Source organism: Pongo abelii, chromosome 10 (assembly GCF_028885655.2).
Source record: "Pongo abelii isolate AG06213 chromosome 10, NHGRI_mPonAbe1-v2.0_pri, whole genome shotgun sequence".
Taxonomy (NCBI): Eukaryota; Metazoa; Chordata; class Mammalia; order Primates; family Hominidae; genus Pongo; species Pongo abelii.
The window spans coordinates 41,435,162-41,452,660 of record NC_071995.2 but is presented as its reverse complement, the minus strand read 5'-3'; the positions used below and the strand labels follow the sequence as shown (position 1 = coordinate 41,452,660).

At 39.6% G+C, this 17,499-nt stretch overlaps 1 protein-coding gene across 3 annotated transcripts in view; it reads right to left on the bottom strand.

Annotated features, from left to right (window-relative positions):
- TMEM117 (transmembrane protein 117) overlaps positions 1–17,264 on the bottom strand; it is a 597,128-nt gene extending 579,864 nt beyond the window's left edge. For 2 of the 3 annotated variants that reach the window (XM_054527171.2, XM_054527174.2), the window contains exons 1-2: positions 16,249–17,264; positions 12,709–12,760 (exon numbers count right to left, since the gene is read on the bottom strand). The gene's annotated coding sequence lies outside the window, so the exon portion shown is untranslated. The remainder of the gene's footprint in view (positions 1–12,708; positions 12,761–16,248) is intronic. The other variant, XM_054527173.2, reaches the window with a different exon arrangement.
- Between the last annotated feature and the right edge of the window lie 235 nt (positions 17,265–17,499).

Sequence of the window (17,499 nt, the reverse complement as noted above, 5' to 3'; positions counted from 1 at the left end):
TGCCTTGCTAGATTGGGGAAGTTCTCCTGGATAATATCCTGCAGAGTGTTTTCCAACTTGGTTCCATTCTCCCCGTCACTTTCAGGTACACCAATCAGACGTAGATTTGGTCTTTTCACATAGTCCCACATTTCTTGGAGGCTTTGCTCGTTTCTTTTTATTCTTTTTTCTCTAAACTTCCCTTCTTGCTTCATTTCATTCATTTCATCTTCCAGGGCTGATACCCTTTCTTCCATTTGATCGCATCGGCTCCTGAGGCTTCTGCATTCTTCACGTAGTTCTCGAGCCTTGGTTTTCAGCTCCATCAGCTCCTTTAAGCACTTCTCTGTATTGGTTATTCTAGTTATACATTCTTCTAAATTTTTTTCAAAGTTTTCAACTTCTTTGCCTTTGGTTTGAATATCCTCCCGTAGCTCGGAGTAATTTGATCATCTGAAGCCTTCTTCGCTCAGCTCGTCAAAGTCATTCTCCGTCCAGCTTTGTTCCGTTGCTGGTGAGGAACTGCGTTCCTTTGGAGGAGGAGAGGTACTCTGGTTTTTAGAGTTTCCAGTTTTTCTGCTCTGTTTTTTCCCCTCGGCAGAAACCCTACAAGCCAGAAGAGAGTGGGGGCCAATATTCAACATTCTTAAAGAAAAGAATTTTCAACCCAGAATTTCATATCCTGCCAAACTAAGCTTCATAAGTGAAGGAGAAATAAAATACTTTACAGACAAGCAAATGCTGAGAGATTTTGTCACCACCAGGCCTGCCCTAAAAGAGCTCCTGAAGGAAGCGCTAAACATGGAAACGCACAACCGGTACCAGCCACTGCAAAATCATACCGAAATGTAAAGACCATCGAGACTAGGAAGAGACTGCATCAACTAACGAGCAAAATATCCAGCTAACATCATAATGACAGGATCAAATTCACACATAACAATATTAACTTTAAATGTAAATGGACTAAATGCTCCAATTAAAAGACACAGACTGGCAAATTGGATAAAGACTCAAGACCCATCAGTGTGCTGTATTCAGAAAACCCATCTCACGTGCAGAGACACACATAGGCTCAAAATAAAAGGATGGAGGAAGATCTACCAAGCAAATGGAAAACAAAAAAAGGCAGGGGTTGCAATCCTAGTCTCTGATAAAACAGACTTTAAACCAACAAAGATCAAAAGAGACAAAGAAGGCCATTACATAATGGTAAAGGGATTAATTCAACAAGAAGAGCTAACTATCCTAAATATATATGCACCCAATACAGGAGCACCCAGATTCATAAAGCAAGTCCTGAGTGACCTACAAAGAGACTTAGACTCCCACACATTAATAATGGGAGACTTTAACACCCCACTGTCAACATTAGACAAATCAACGAGACAGAAAGTCAACGAGGATACCCAGGAATTGAACTCAGCTCTGCACCAAGCGGACCTAATAGACATCTACGGAACTCTCCACCCCAAATCAACAGAATACACATTTTTCTCAGCACCACACCACACCTATTCCAAAATTGACCATATACTTGGAAGTAAAGCTCTCCTCAATAAATGTAAAAGAACAGAAATTGTAACAAACTGTCTCTCAGATCACAGTGCAATCAAGCTAGAACTCAGGATTAAGAATCTCACTCAAAACCGCTCAACTACATGGAAACTGAACAACCTGCTCTTGAATGACTACTGGGTACATAACGAAATGAAGGCAGAAATAAAGATGTTCTTTGAAACCAACGAGAACCAAGACACAACATACCAGAATCTCTGGGATGCATTCAAAGCAGTGTGTAGAGGGAAATTTATAGCACTAAATGCCCACAAGAGAAAGCAGGAAAGATCCAAAATTGACACCCTACCATCACAATTAAAAGAACTAGAAAAGCAAGAGCAAACACATTCAAAAGCTAGCAGAAGGCAAGAAATAACTAAAATCAGAGCAGAACTGAATGAAATAGAGACACAAAAAACCCTTCAAAAAATAAATGAATCCAGGAGCTGGTTTTTTGAAAGGATCAACAAAATTGATAGACCGCTAGCAAGATTAATAAAGAAAAAAAGAGAGAAGAATCAAATAGATGCAATAAAAAATGATAAAGGGGATATCACCACTGATCCCACAGAAATACAAACTACCATCAGAGAATATTACAAACACCTCTATGCAAATAAACTAGAAAATCTAGAAGAAATGGATAAATTCCTCAACACATACACCCTCCCAAGACTAAACCAGGAAGAAGTTGAATCTCTGAATAGACCAATAACAGGAGCTGAAATTGTGGCAATAATCAATAGCTTACCAACCAAAAAAAGTCCAGGACCAGATGGGTTCACAGCCGAATTCTACCAGAGGTACAAAGATGAGCTGGTACCATTCCTTCTGAAACTATTCCAATCAATAGAAAAAGAGGGAATCCTCCCTAACTCATTTTATGAGGCCAGCATCATCCTGATACCAAAGCCTGGCAGAGACACAACCAAAAAAGAGAATTTTAGACCAATATCCTTGATGAACATTGATGCAAAAATCCTCAATAAAATACTGGCAAACAGAATCCAGCAGCACATCAAAAAGCTTATCCACCATGATCAAGTGGGCTTCATCCCTGGGATGCAAGGCTGGTTCAATATACGCAAATCAATAAATGTAATCCAGCATATAAACAGAACCAAAGACAAAAACCACATGATTATCTCAATAGATGCAGAAAAGGCCTTTGACAAAATTCAACAACCCTTCATGCTAAAAACTCTCAATAAATTAGGAATTGATGGGACGTATCTCAAAATAATAAGAGCTATTTATGACAAACCCACAGCCAATATCATACTGAATGGGCAAAAACTGGAAGCATTCCCTTTGAAAACTGGCACAAGACAGGGATGCCCTCTCTCACCACTCCTATTCAACATAGTGTTGGAAGTTCTGGCCAGGGCAATTAGGCAGGAGAAGGAAATCAAGGGTATTCAATTAGGAAAAGAGGAAGTCAAATTGTCCCTGTTTGCAGATGACATGATAGTATATCTAGAAAACCCCATTGTCTCAGCCCAAAATCTCCTTAAGCTGATAAGCAACTTCAGCAAAGTCTCAGGATACAAAATCAATGTGCAAAAATCACAAGCATTCTTATACATCAATAACAGACAGACAGAGAGCCAAATCATGAGTGAACTCCCATTCACAATTGCTTCAAAGAGAATAAAATACCTAGGAATCCAACTTACAAGGGATGTGAAAGACCTCTTCAAGGAGAACTACAAACCACTGCTCAAGGAAATAAAAGAGGATACAAACAAATGGAAGAACATTCCATGCTCATGGGTAGGAAGAATCAATATCATGAAAATGGCCATCCTTCCCAAGGTAATTTACAGATTCAATGCCATCCCCATCAAGCTACCAATGACTTTCTTCACAGAATTGGAAAAAACTACTTTAAAGTTCATATGGAACCAAAAAAGAGCCCACATCGCCAAGTCAATCCTAAGCCAAAAGAACAAAGCTGGAGGCATCACACTACCTGACTTCAAACTATACTACAAGGCTACAGTAACCAAAACAGCATGGTACTGGTACCAAAACAGAGATATAGATCAATGGAACAGAACAGAGCCCTCAGAAATAATGCCACATATCTACAAGTATCTGATCTTTGACAAACCTGACAAAAACAAGAAATGGGGAAAGGATTCCCTATTTAATAAATGGTGCTGGGAAAACTGGCTATCCATATGTAGAAAGCTGAAACTGGATCCCTTCCTTACACCTTATACAAAAATCAATTCAAGATGGATTAAAGACTTAAATGTTAGACCTGAAACCATAAAAACCCTAGAAGAAAACCTAGGCATTACCATTCAGGACATAGGCATGGGCGAGGACTTCATGTCTAAAACACCAAAAGCAATGGCAACAAAAGCCAAAATTGACAAATGGGATCTAATTAAACTCAAGAGCTTCTGCACAGCAAAAGAAACTACCATCAGAGTGAACAGGCAACCTACAAAATTGGAGAAAATTTTCGCAACCTACTCATCTGACAAAGGGCTAATATCCAGAATCTACAATGAACTCCAACAAATTTACAAGAAAAGAACAAACAACCCCATCAAAAAGTGGGCGAAGGACATGAACAGACATTTCTCAAAAGAAGACATTTATGCAGCCAAAAAACACATGAAAAAATGCTCACCATCACTGGCCATCAGAGAAATGCAAATCAAAACCACAATGAGATACCATCTCACACCAGTTAGAATGGCAATCATTAAAAAGTCAGGAAACAACAGGTGCTGGAGAGGATGTGGAGAAATAGGAACACTTTTACACTGTTGGTGGGATTGTAAACTAGTTCAACCCTTGTGGAAGTCAGTGTGGCGATTCCTCAGGGATCTAGAACTAGAAATTCCATTCGACCCAGCCATCCCATTACTGGGTATATACCCAAAGGACTATAAATCATGCTGCTATAAAGACACATGCACACGTATGTTTATTGCCGCATTATTCACAATAGCAAAGACTTGGAACCAACCCAAATGTCCAACAATGATAGACTGGATTAAGAAAATGTGGCACATATACACCATGGAATACTATGCAGCCATAAAAAATGATGAGTTCATGTCCTTTGTAGGGACATGGATGAAATTGGAAATCATCATTCTCAGTAAACTATCACAAGAACAAAAAACCAAACACCGCATATTCTCACTCATAGGTGGGAATTGAACAATGAGAGCACATGGACACAGGAAGGGGAACATCACACTTCGGGGACTGTTGTGGGGTGGGGGGAGGGGGAAGGGATAGCATTGAGAGATATACCTAATGCTAGATGACGAGTTGGTGGGTGCAGCGCACTAGCATGGCACATGTATACATATGTAACTTACCTGCACATTGTGCACATATACCATAAAACCTAAAGTATAATAATAATAATAATAAAAAAGATAAAAAAAATACAAAAATTAGCTGGGCGTAATGGCACACGGCTGTAGTCCCAGCTACTCGGGAGGCTGAGGTAGGAGAATCGCTTGAACCCGGGAGGCGGAGGTTGCAGTGAGCCAAGATTGCACCACTACACTCCAGTCCAGGCGACAGAGCGAGATTCCATCTCAAAAAAAAAAAACAGATACAAATTTCAAAGTAAGAAAACTAGGTTAAGGTGGGTGGGATGTGGGAGTGGGGGGAGCAGATTGTTTATAAATTAGAAAAAAAGGTGTTTAAAAGTTCATTTTATTTTCCAGTAAATAGAAGGGAAAAATGTCAGTACTTACTTATATGTACTTTCTATTCTCACAGGAAATTTGATGCACTCAAACATTTAAAGCTTATCACATATAAATGGGTAGAAGTGAGAATGTATTTGTATAACTTTGTTTGCAAGTTTTAACGTGTATGGAGAGGGGAAAAATCAAAGTCCTTTATTTCAATAACAGTATGAAGGTGGACTTAACATTCTACAAACTCATCAGAGAGGCATCCTTGAAAAGTTAAACCTCTCCCACATTTTAGAGCTGCTAAATAAGTGCAAGTATATACCTGTGCTATAACTAAGTACATATTTTCAAGCAGTAGAAGTCAAAAGTGGACATGGAGTCTCCTTGTTTCTGTATATTTTTTAAAAATAGCTTCATCACTCATGAGATAAACTGAGATATGACTCTAAATTTAGTTCGCAAAACTAACCTCTCTGAAGAATAAAGCTTTTATGCTTGCATTAATATAGCTGATATGAGTACATTTTATGCAAGTGGAGAATTATGAAATAATTCATAGTCTAATCCTGAGCTTAGAAAAGAAGTGTATTTTTATTTTTTCTGCATTGATGCTAAGTGGAATCAACTAATCTAATAAAGTGTACCTTCAGAAATATTCTAGGATGACTGTGTTCATACACTACATAATTTATTGCCTGAAAAATAAAAGGTGATTTTTTTTTTTAACTCAAAGCAATGATGTAGTTCCTTGTAAGTCCGCTCTGAAATATTTAAATAGTTTCCTCTGCCTTCAGTAATGGAAGAGTTTCTTAGGTGCTGCCTAAATATATAAAAATCCTAAGCTCATTCCAGTCATTTAAGGTCATAAATTCAAGTTTTGCTTTTGTCAATTCAGGACTCCAAATGGAAATAAACAAATGTATATATTCTTTTCAATCATATAATCAAGGGAATATCTCCTAAATCATCCTCATTATTCTCCCAAGAGGAGTTTTTATTCAATCACTGTGTTTTCAAAACATAACTCTTATAGCAGAAATATATTTCCCTAACTAGCTCATTATCCCTTCAGGTAAGGCCAACACATTTGACAGAGATCCATAAAGGTTATTTTTCTGAGTGTAGGTTAACAGGCACAGTTTGTACCCAAACTGTTTTTCCTGAAAATTGAAAACCCTATGAATTTTTACTCAATTCTGTCACTTATTTCTATTTTTAGAAGAGCATATTAAAACCAATATTTAGATTCATTTAAATGTGGGCCTTTCAAAGGCCCTACATCTGCTCAGAATGCTGAAGAATCCAGTGTGCTCTTTGATGGCTGAAAGAGCTAGGCAGCTAGGATATTTCTGCATTCTTTCACAGTTCCCAGTTTCCAAATAACTTCAATTTATTCTAAACTCCTAATGCATTCAGGTTGTGCGAAATGTTAATTATACCATCTTGCATAAAATTAATATACATCAGATGTCAGATAAATTAATGCTGGCATCATATTATAGTTTGGGTCTCAGGTAGTTTATTTTCAATAACTTCAACAATACTGATGTTTCATTTTAGAGAATGTTTAGTTCATAGCGTAGTTAATTTTAAAAGCCTGAGAAATTTGGAGGATTCTGCTTGAATCAAATCACCGAGGTGAAACACTGGCATATGATGGCTAAGCATCTTCTTTCTTTGCAGCTAGTTTCCAAATGCAGGGCCTATCAAAATCCCTGTTCTGCCAGCTACTCAACCATCTCTCCAGAGTTTTAGACTAGGTAGCCGACAGGAGGTGAGTAAAGTCATGAGTAGTGGATAGGAGGTGAGTAATCTTGTGGGTAGTGGACAGGAGGTGAGTAAATTTGTGGGTAGTGGACAGGAGGTGAGTTAAGTTGTGGGTAGTGGATAGGAGGTGAGTCATCTTGTGGGTAGTGGACAGGAGGTGAGTAAATTTGTGGGTAGTAGACAGGAGGTGAGTTAAGTTGTAGGTAGTGGACAGGAGGTGAGTTAAGTTGTGGGTAGTGGACAGGAGGTGAGTAAATTTGTGGGTAGTGGACAGGAGGTGAGTTAAGTTGTAGGTAGTGGACAGGAGGTGAGTTAAGTTGTGGGTAGTGGATAGGAGGTGAGTCATCTTGTGGGTAGTGGACAGGAGGTGAGTAAATTTGTGGGTAGTGGACAGGAGGTGAGTTAAGTTGTGGGTAGTGGATAGGAGGTGAGTAATCTTGTGGGTAGTGGACAGGAGGTTAGTAAATTTGTGGGTAGTAGATAGGAGGTGAGTTAAGTTGTAGGTAGTGGACAGGAGGTGAGTTAAGTTGTGGGTAGTGGATAGGAGGTGAGTAATCTTGTGGGTAGTGGACAGGAGGTGAGTAAATTTGTGGGTAGTGGACAGGAGATGAGTAACATCGTGGGTAGTGGACAGGAGGTGAGTAAAGTCAGAAGTGAGCTAACTGTGGTGTGGAAAGAAATGAAGTGGTTTGGAGTATCATGAAGCAGAACAGAACACCTTGCCCACAATTACCCCCAACAAGCCAAATGGCATTTTGTCTACCTCCTCCCTTTCCCCAAACTGACAACCCCAGATAACTGCTCAAATGCCATTTGAAGTGATAGCCAAAGACTTTGAGCTTAGAACCCTTACAATTTGTGCACAAAATAAGTATTTAAAAAAATCTTCACAAAACAAAAACTACCTAATAGAAAGCCTACTCAATATACATGAATATGCAAACAAATGCATGTTTTATTTAGACGTTCCAAAATTTAACGCAAAAAATTTGAAGCCCTAAACATTTGAAAAATACAACACATTTGAGTGTCAAACAAAAGGAATGGAGTTTTATCCTCCTTTCTCTTGCACTGCCTTCCTGCCCTTGTGCAGAGCCAGCTATCGGGTCTCAATTTATCATTGTCATCGGTGTTCAAAATGATGCCACTGATGGCTGACGGTGTTGTTTTGCATGTGTGCAAGTGTGGCAAAAAGACAGCTGCATGACCAGCAGTTCTCTCCATCCAGCATATGTGAAAAGGCAGCCCTTTGGTTTATGGCTGCAGTAGCAATTTTTACAGCCTGTTACTGTTTACGGCTTTGGGTTCTTCACCTTGTATGCTACCTGACACCTTGACTACAAACAAATGACCTACTTTTCACTTCATGATCTGCTGTTGCTGTTTCCTGGTATTTTATTGCCAGGCTGCCTCATTTGAAAATGTACCTCTGTGTATCCTTATAACACCTCTCCTGTGTCTTCAGCAATTCACTCTGCATCAGTTCCTCAGACAACTGATACTGGGGTATTCTATTGACAGAACTAAGACAACTGGTGGTGGTGAGAGGCAAACAGAAACTTCCCTGACTTCCTAAATGGCTCTTGCCAACTCGTCACAAGACTTAAAATTCTTAACTGTTAAGCCACTGACAATTTGTATCCAAAGTTAAAAGCATTAAAGGTCTCCATAAATGATAAGTGAGAAAGATAACCAATAATATAATAACAAGAACTATTTACTTAACATTGACTAGGAGCTAGCCACTAAATATACTTGTCCTTAAAACCCAACATCACCTGCAAGATGTTATTATTGTCCCCAGTTTACAGATGAGGAAAGTGAGACGTCTGGAAAGATTAAGGAATTTTTCCTACACGACACATCTAGCAAGTGACAGGGTAAGATTCAAACCCAGGGCTGGGTGTGGTGGCTCACGCCTCGTAATCCCAGCACTTTGGGAGGCCGAGGCGGGCAGATCACCTGAGGTCAGGAGTTCGAGACCAGCCTGGCCAACATGGTGAAACCCCGTCTCTACTAAAAATACAAAAATTAAATGGGCATGGTGGTGGGCACCTGTAATCCTAGCTACTCGGGAGGCTGAGGCAGCAGAATCGCTTGAACCTGGGAGGCAGAGGTTGCAGTGAGCCAAGATAGCGCCATTGCACTCCAGCCTGAGGGACAAGAGGGAAACTTTGTCTCAAAAAAAAAAAAAAAAAAGATTCAAACCCAGGACTGTCTGACCCCAAAACCCAAGGTTGCTGCATTGTACACTAGTAATGCAGCAGAACAGCCTTGGTCAGCCATTCACACCTCCACAGGAGCTGCAGTGCTCAATAAATGTTTGATGAATCAGTGAATGAGCTCCTCATGGTGAATTAGTTTACCAGATTGGCTTCCAGTTACCTGGCAAGTATTCTGAACAAGCGAGAGTCTGGGCAAGTTAGCTGTACTAGGAGAAAGGAAAGATGCAGCTCAGAACAGAGGGCCAGGACGAGCAGGGTTAGGTGAGATAACATCTAGAGAAGCCAGTGGGGAGAAAGTCACAAATATGCTATGATGTTAGAAGGATGGTAGGGAAGAGAATAGAAAGAAACAGCCCAGCAAAGATGAAACACCAAAACCAATTCTGGGATAACACTGTTGTTCAGATGACCCTGCTGCCGTGGTCCCTTCTTTCTCCCTTTGACCATCTCCCATTCAACATCACACAAGTAGGCAGTCGTGGAAGTGAGCTTTTTCCATAGGGGAAACACTGCTTCTCTGATGTGTACTCAAACTTTAAATTCCTCAAAGTGCAATTCAGCTCACTTACAGTTGTATTTTTTTTAATGAAAATTACATATAATTTCAAACATATTCCTGTTCCAGACCAGAGCTGTAGAACAGAAAGGTCTGTGTCCTTTTCAACGTTAGTCCATCTCCATTATAAACATCTAAGCTGTGCTGTCACAGTATGAATATACCTGAAAATCTACTAGGGATCTTTGCCCTCTACCCCACTTCACTGTTAATGAGCTAGAATAAATAGGAAATATCAGGGCACTGACAATGGTTGTAAAAGAAAGGAAGGGAGGGAGAGAAAAAAAGGAAGGGAGGAGGGAAAAACAGAGTTTAAAATGAAACAAAATTGAGGCTAATGTGAATTGGAGGTTACCTACTAGAGCCAGGGAAAGTGAACTGTGATTTAGCTGGACCTGTGCTATTGTTTGTGAAAGAACAGTTCAGGAGGAAACAACAGTCACTGAGTAAGCAAGGGCCTTAAAATGAGCTTCTTTTGAGAGTGTAGAAAACACTGCCTAGGGAAATGAACTGATGAGACTCATGTAGGCTGGCACAATGTGTGAAGAAATAAACTGTAATGTTATCTCAGAGAAAGGGAGGGAAAAAGAGTTCAGGATTTGAAGGGTAAGAAAGAAAACCAGTTCAGGGCCGGGTGTGGTGGCTCACGCCTGTAATCTCAGCACTTTGGGAGGCCGAGGCCAGGAGTTCGAGACCAGCCTAACCAACATGGTGAAACCCTGTCTCTACTAAAAAACACAAAAATCAGTCAGGCATGGTGGCAGGCGCCTGTAATCCCAGCTACTCTGGAGGCTGAGGCAAGAGAATTGCTTGAACTGGGGAGGCAGAGGTTACAGTGAGCCGAGATTGTGCCATTGTATTCCAGCCTGGGCGACAGAGCAAGACGCTGTCTCAGAAAAAAAAAAAAAAAAAGAGAAAACCAATTCAGAAAACCTGAATGAAATAGCACCTAGGATCATGAATAAGGCTGGTAGGAGTATGACTATGAAGGCAAGTGGGATGGACCTATGGAGTCAGTGAGTCAGGGGAATCCAATCAGAAAAGTGCTCTTGGGAGCCTGAAGGGAAAATCTAATCTGGAAACTTGAGTGGCAGACTCAGATGCTGCTGGTGCTGCTGCTGCTTTTTTTTTTGGAGACAGGGTCTCACTCTGTTGCCCAGGCAGGAGTATAGTGCACATGATCATAGCTCACTGCAGCCTTGAACTCCTGGGTTCAAGCAACCCTCCCACCTCAGCCTCCCAAGTAGCTGGGACTACAGGCACATGCCACTGCACCCAGCAAATTTTTTTTTTTTTGTACTTTTTGTAGAGATGGGGAGTGGGAGGCCTCACTTTGTTGCCCAGGCTGGTCTCGAACTCCTGCCCTCAAGTAATCCTCCCTCCTCAGCCTCAAAAGTCCTGCGATTACAGGCATGAGTCACCGCACCTGACCTCGGCTTCTCTTAAAAAGAGCCCAGCCTAGTATAGGATCAAAGTCAACTGGCTTAATAAGATTGATCAAAATTGCCAAGTGCAAGGGCTAGTGTGGACCCAGGAGCAGAAACAAGAAGAACCTGGAAGAGTACAGTTAACTTGTGAAACCTTTGCTAACCTGATAATTGAATAGCACAAAAACAAGAATTTGACATTTCTCTCACTAGTGTGTAAACATATCCTTCACTTTCCTTTCTCTCCAAGGTGCACATTAATTGTAGTAAAATGTGCTGCATTGCAGTGAGTAAAGAGAAAGAACAGAAAGAAAAGGTGGGTCAAGCTCCATACTTCTGTGGATTCCTTGATCCCAGCCCACCCAATCCTCTAACAAGCTTGAAACAGGTCAAACATAACTGAAATGAAAGGCCAGAGAGAAATTGTTCCCGAGGGTTTTTTCTTTTAGGCGCTGTCTCTGAGAACTCATTTAAGAGAGAATAGTGTCAAGTCTAAGCCTGTAGGTAACAAAGAATGAAGTACAAACCAGAATTGTAAGATTACATCATAAATTCAGAGACTATTGATGTCTGTTCGCAGTACTATTCAGCTGTTTAGCAAAGCTACTCAACAAATAGAATCTTAAACTTTTTTTTTTTTTTGCAGATGGTGAATACTTTTTGGATTTTTATATAACCTTGGGATGAGTCAATATTTAATAAAAATGTTGAAATTCAGAAGATATATGTATCTCTTACAATGATTTCATTTACTGTAGTAGTGAATCTCATTAAAGTTTTAAGAATAAAGAAATACATGCTGAAAGATATACAGTATTTCTAAATCTGATAACCAAGGCAGATTTAGCTGCTTTTATGCAAAGGAATATTTTCAGGTCTCAGCTGATTTGCTTCTCTATTTAGCAAACTTATAGGAAACTTTTGCCACTATCTAGTTACATGCAAAGAATGTAGATTAATTTGCTGTAATTTCAACTTTAAAACTATATGTGTCCTTTGCTGCTCAAATTCTCACTAACTGCAATCTAAAATTTAGGAATCAAATGAATTTGGTAACACAGCATCCCTGTTGTACTAACCTGCTATGAAAGATTTCACTCTATGAACCAATGAACTGTATGATGAAGGATATTTTTACATAACAGTCTTGGTAAAACAAGGTGCCTCACTTACAAAATATATTTGGCTGCTAGTAACACAGACTGTAATTAACTGTGGCTTAAATAGAATGGAAGTTATTTTTCTAGAATGTAAGACAATTCTAGAAGGAGGCATGCCAGGTCCAGTAGGGGAGAGTGACAATCAACAAGGAGGCAGAAGATTCCTTTCTGTCTTTCTTTTCCACTATCCTAATTTGTGGTTTTCATCATTTAGATAGCCTCAGGTCCAAGACAGCAGCTGGAACTCCAGCCATCACATCTTCATTCCAACAGAAAACAGGAGGAGGTGAGGAAGGGAAATAGAAAAGGATCATCCACTATCTAGCCCCACTTAAGAAGCCTTTCAAGAAGACTCACCCAACAATTTTTCATATCATTGGTTGAAATTTAATCACATGGCCACATCAAGCTGCAAAGGAAGTAGAAATGTGAACTTTTAGCTGAGCACCCTGCCACATCAAATATTAGTTGTTTTGTTAAGGAATAAAAATTATTGTGTAGCAACTGTCTATCTCACCAAAAACTATCATTAAAGCATTACAAACACATATGAGCCAATATAATTATCTTAATAAATTACTTTTGAACAGTTCTTTTTCTGGGATTCATTATATTACTATTCCCATTATTAACATAAAATGTAAGAATTAACTCCTTCATTAGCACACCCCTAAATAAAGGTCACCATACTGACCTAGCCTATTCTGAAAAAACGTAACAGATACATTGAAGCTTTATGATTAAGTATTTGTTACGGAGCAGCACTTAGTGAAAGGGTTAATCTGTTTTGGATCCCAACCATGAGGCTATGATTTTCAGGCAGCTCCAAAGAGTAGTTTAGGCTGGAAGTGAAGGGGCTTTAACTCTCCCATAATCTCACTGAGCATCCCTGCCCTCTCGCCCTGCTTGTCAATTTGCTATGAATGCCTTTCTTGAATTTATTTTAAAAAATACAGCAGATCTGAACAAAACAAACAAACCCTGCTATGCAAGCTCAGCTCACAGTTCCCCTTGCACCATCTTCCCACCAGATTGCAGATTCCAGCCCTAAATTTATCTAATATGGAAAGTCTGGAGTGGCCTGTTAGCGATTACAGAAATACATAAAGGACATGGAAGGTTGTCTCCGTTTGTGGACTCTGTATGAGATAATATCTCCTGTACATGCTATTTAAACGTTAGGGAAGGTTTTTGGGTGTTAATTAGCATCACTAGCAAAGACAGAGAAACAGAGAAAGAGAGCAAGCAGTATGTTCAAAGTGATTTGCAAATATTCCTATTAGGCGTTTAAACCATCCTACCCCACATGACATGTTAGAGATAATGAGAAAGAGATTCAAGATGCTGTTGCTAAGGCACTTTTCCAACCCAGGGTGAAAATCTCACTATAAATAATACATCAAAAAGCTGGTTGCTTTGTGCTTTCCTGCACTTTGATTCCAATATGCATCCTTATCATTATCAACAATTCTTTTGACCAAAGTGTTCCCTGTTTCTTTCATTGGAAAGTACATATCATTTATTAATATTACTTCAGTCTAGATTTTACTTGGGAAAATAATAAAGAAATATCATTTGCTTGAACTATTCCTTAACCCAGACTCTCTGTTCTGTTTTCTGAAGCACCACTGAGTCCAATAGGAATGAAAGAATTTTATCTTATATATTCCATTTTGTGAGAAGTTTTAGCAATCTTGTCAGGTGTTTATTGTGAATTGTTGAGGGTTATAATTACATGCATATAATAAAAGTTAATTTCAGTCAAGGTATCTTGCTTAATTCTTGATCCTCATTTTTTATAACCCAAAGGGTTATTTTTCTTATTTAATGTTTTATAAATCTAAGGATGTGTTACACAAAACACAGCAGTTCACAGGGCCCAGCGATATTGTGGTTTTATGAACCTATATAAGAAATCAACTTTGGATTGCTGCTTTTGAGGTTTGGAAATTCAATCTAACTCCATTTGCTCTGTTTTAAATGGCCTTTTATTTTGAAACATACTATATTGTAATGTATTGTGTTAGACCTAATTCTAACAAAATACGAAGCCCAACATACATTGAGCATTCACACATGTTAGAGCTTCATAAAATCATATTTCACTTGATCTTGATGACAACCATGAGACATGGGTATGGCATATAACAAGAGAAAAAATGGACACTTACAGAGGTTAATGTTGTTCATGGTCATACAACTTCTATGTGTTTTTAAAAATTTTACAGCAGGGTTTCTTCTCCAGGAAAATCTAATGCAAATAGTGCAGCTCTTTATAATTACCTCACCAAGTAAAGAAGAAATGAATCTATCAAAAAGGTTTCAAGTCAGAGAAGAAACAAGATGGATGGATGAATGATTTTTTTATAGCTTCCTGTGTATATGCACTATACACAAACATGTATACTGCTCACATTAATGTGGCACACATCATAGTCTCTTCTATCGTAAAAAGACTTTATGGAGGGTGTGATTTTAAAATGTCATTATTTGGCAATTGACCACACAGATGATCTAGGTCAGAAGTCCTAAACTACCATTTCATAGGTCAAACCTGACTTGCAGTTATAGTTCTCTTTTTGTTTTGTTTTCCTACATAATTGAAATAGAGATTTTACATAAAATCCCCGTTTCCAACATCACTTGCAAAACATAAGATTGGTCACCTTGTGCTTGAATTCCCACAGAGCATCAGGCAGTCAGAATTGAATTGAGTACTAGTAGCTCCTTTTTTTTCCCCCCCTTTGAGACAGGGTCTGTTGCCCAGGCTGGAGTGTAGTGGGGTGATCATGGCTCATTGCAGCCTCTACCTCCTGGGCTCAAGTGATCCTCCCACCTCAGCCTCCTGAGAGCTGGGACTACAGGTGTCAGCCATCCCACTTGGCCTAGTAGTAGCTCATTTTAGATGGATCCTGTGCTCCCTCTCATTGCCACAGTCTCCATTTATTAGCTTCATTCATTTATGTTATTTAACTGACCCCATAAGCATTTGTGTTTTGTGACCACCATCTTAGGTTCTAAACATTACCTCTACCAAACTGTAAAAAGTAGGAATTCTACACCTGTTTCCCACACCCAAGATCCATCTCCCCTCCTGTGATAATTGCCTTTCACTCATGGGCAGTGTATATTGGGTAAACCAGCCAGCTTGGCCAAGAATGATTTGACACAAGCCAAGCAGGGTCATTCACATGCTTTCTCTTAGGAACTTCTTGGACTTAGAAGAGCTATGTAATCTCTGCATGCAGCTACAACTCTGTCAATTTGGAAAGTGTAGGGTAGCCATATTCAGCCATTTTGACTGCACAAGCAGAGAGATCTTATTTGGAGAAAAAGAAGAGAAAAGCAGAGGTGACAACCAGGTTGTCAAGATCTATCAGATCCTCCAATATCCTTATCATAAACCCTCTTATCTGCATACATTGTCTTCAAATGGTTTGTTTCTTACAGACACTTGTCTTAGCCTTGAAACCTGCTGACTTCCCAACTCTGTGGTTCAATTTCCAAACCTCTTAGAGTTAAAAAATAAAACCTGATATTTTTTTCAGCTTATCACACAGGATGATGTTGCTACTCAAATAAGTCTATTATATATTATTTGAAAACTGTAAACTACCATACAAATCTAAGGCATTATTCTCATGACAGCTCTGGCAAATGTTCACTAAATGGAGACACAATAGATGAAGAAAAGTGGAAAAATATTTGTGGCTACAGCAGAGCAAGGCACCCAAGACCCTTGCAGCTTTTAAGTCAAACTACTGTACTGGCAGTAAATAAGCACTTTCTGGTGGCTGTCAGGGTGGTCCCAACCTAACTAGACATTCCTCTTCTTCGGGACTGAGAATACAGTGGCCTTTCCCAAGCACGAATATGGAAGGATTATATTTTGCTCACCTGTACTTTTGAGCAATGCCAACTTCCTTAAGCAGTTTCCCCGAAGCACTAGGACATGAATCAGTCAAAACACTGCAAGTCAACTCTGCAATTTTCTCTCTGCTCAGCAATGTAGTCAAAAACTGGTAAATCAGGGTGAACCATTGTGTCAGGAAGAATTTGACTAGAATGAAACTCCTCCCTACATTTCTTAAATCCATACGAGTCATAAAACTCAGATTTAGTTTATTCCTGAATATGAGAATATGTCTGAAAAACAGAGATCAGATAACAGGGAATAGAACATAACCTTGTTTGCTGTGATCCTTGTAAAGAACAACAATTGCAGGCCTGTTAATCACTCATGAAAAATACATCGTATAGTATTTGAACAGTGATTAACTTGCACTTATATTATTGACCTGAATAAATTATTTGTTCATTAGCAGATTATAATTTTGTGTATGTGTCACTTCAAGGCCCTAAAAATAGCAGTAGAGAAGCAGTACCAAAAAAACCAAACCCCCCACAAAACTAACATTACCTTTCAGGAAGGAACTACATGTTTGTAAAAGCAGGAAAAGAAAAGATTTTTAAGTAATATCTGCTGCTACCTTACAAATCTGTCCAAGTGAATTCTGAATAATTACCGGATTAAATAATAAACTGCCAACCTAAAGCAGAGCAGGATTTGCAATGGTATAATCGACCACAGAGGGATACTCAAATCAGCTAATCTCTTAGTGGCTGTCTCTTTCTGGAGTGAAGAGAAAGATACACTGAGTCTCCAAATGTGTCCAGCTGAAAAGAAAAGTTAACAGTCTGAGATTAACAATTTAAAATCGTGGGAAAATTTGATGAGAGGCAGTCTATATTAATTCTTTCAAAACAATGGATCTACACTAAACGGTATCGATTATAGGAAAAGTAAACCAAGAAAAATAATGTGCACATCTTTTTTAAGCTGGAAAATGCCTATTTGGTAAAATGATCACTTCCGTTTTTGAGCATCCCTTTGCTCAGGCAGCGAATGGCGGCGTCGGCGGGGTCGTCAGAGAGCAGACGTCGGAGCACTGAGCTGTCTAGATTTTGCGGCATTTCCCCCCCAGAAGAAGCAGGAGGGGCGGCGGCAAGAGCAGAAGCAGGACCCCAAGCAGAGAGCTAGGATCGCGAGGCCGGGGGCTGGACCGCAGCCCGGCGGCCAGGAAAGGCGGCGGGGCGGCGGGGACGCTTGGGCACTCAGTCAACCTCACTGGGCGGGGCGGTCGCGGG